The following is a 1912-nucleotide window of genomic DNA, read 5'->3' as shown; positions in this document are numbered from 1 at the left end:
GGCCAGCCCCAGGCGGCAGCACCCAGCCCGCACTCCTGCCTGCACCCGCACTGCGAGGCCAGCACAAAAGGATGGACTGTGGATGAAAAGGGGGAAAAAAAAAAGCATTGTTCACCTTTAGATAGGATTTTTTTGAGGAGAATCCCTGCGATACTGGAGGCAGACAGGGGTTTAGGAGAACAGTCTTTAGCACAGACTAAAGACTTGCAAAATGGTATGCAACAAAGCAGGCAGACGACAAGATGGCAAGCTTCTCCTGCCGGCCTGCACACTCGCTGCCTGCGCTCGGAGGGCTGCGAAATCCAAGGTGAAACACGCTCTGCTGAGGCACAAGGCTGAGGCTTCCTAAACGCATCACAAATTCGTCAGAAGACGCATCTGTATGGTGCCAAACAAAACCACCTGCTGGGTGTTTTTTTTCTCTTTGCAAAAATGTTCTTGACAGTCACTGCATTTTATAGTGCTCCTGCCATCCCGCACATCCCCTGGAGGCTCAGCGTATCTGTAATGTAAACTGCCTTTGGAATTATCTTCCTAAAATAGCGACAGAAATTACTAATACAGTTTTTAAAACCTACAGGCAGAGAACGGCAGCGGCATGAGCCTGCCCGTTGTTCTGGTGAACCCACCAGCGAACCGCATCCCGGAGAGACCCCATGGCAGCTCCCGCCTCCATGTTCCCAGCCTGGGACACCTCCCAGCGCCAGTGTGGAGGGCATAATTCTGCCCATATCCCCCTGCAGCAATGCCCCCCAACGCCGGTTGCAGCACCAGCTCTGGGCGATGCCGGGAAGGACGTGCGCGGCACCATGCATGGCTCAGCCACCGCTGCGGGACACGGTGCTGCTCGCCCCAGGCAAGGGGCTTTCAGCTCAGCAGAGGGGGCCCAGAGCACGGTGGTGGCTGCCCCATCTCAGCTGACGTGCCACCAAACATCGAGGCATGGAAACTGGCTCTCGTGGCTGGGTCCTAGCAGCGATGCTCCAGTCTTGTGGGAAATACGGAGCTGTGGGCAGCAGCCAGCCGCTGCTCCCCCGCAGAGCAGTGCTGCCCCCCGAGCGCACACACAGGCACAGAAGCAACTTGCAGGACTGGAGAAAGCTCAGCCCTCTGGACCAAAACACCAGGCGGCTGGGAAGGCACCAGCAAGATCCACCAGCCCCTTCCTCGAACTCCACCCCTGTGGGTTCAGGCGCAGAGCGTGGGGCGCTGGAAGGTCCGTGCTGGAAATCACTCCCAATTTCAGGGGCTGCCTCCCCTGCGTGAGCACCCTGCAGACCCTTGTCTCCCTCTGCGGGCAGCACAGCACGTCTGCTCCTGCTGCATGCCACATGCAGGCAGCCACCAAGCACAAGCTGCAGTCAGCGACGCTATTACAAAACCTCGCTTGGAGGAAACGTTTGAACCTGCGTTGGCACTTGACAAGCTCCCCACGAGCACGCTGCAGTATTCCCAGAAAAGCAACATCAAATTTGGAAACCTGTTAGCACAAATCATTTTAATCTCTCCATTCACCCTTGCTCAGTACCCAAGCATGAGAGAGCAGCACAGCTGTGCAAAGGGGAGACTCACCGCCCCTATGTTAAGTAGAAGCAGCTGGCGGGGCCGGGCTCTGACTCGCAGAGGAAGACGTGTGAAGGGGTTTCAAGCTGTGAGATGTTTTTTGGACAGAGCCTGAGCATGCAAACAAACACAGCGAGGGACAGAACAAAGGCCCAGGCAATGAAACCATACCCTTCCCATGGAAGAGCGCGGCCCAGCTCACACAGCCAGGGACTGTGACTCTGGCCACGAGTCCCAAGACGCTTGAGCTCGCTACAGAAATAGTGTGGATCTCACATCCCTACCATACAGCACAGCAGGGCAGCAGCCCGGTGACAGACGGGCAGAGCAGGAAGAGCATCGATGTTTT

This window comes from Fulmarus glacialis, unplaced genomic scaffold (assembly GCF_000690835.1).
Source record: "Fulmarus glacialis isolate BGI_N327 unplaced genomic scaffold, ASM69083v1 scaffold23055, whole genome shotgun sequence".
Classification (NCBI taxonomy): Eukaryota; Metazoa; Chordata; class Aves; order Procellariiformes; family Procellariidae; genus Fulmarus; species Fulmarus glacialis.
Note: the sequence above shows the minus strand (reverse complement) of the source record.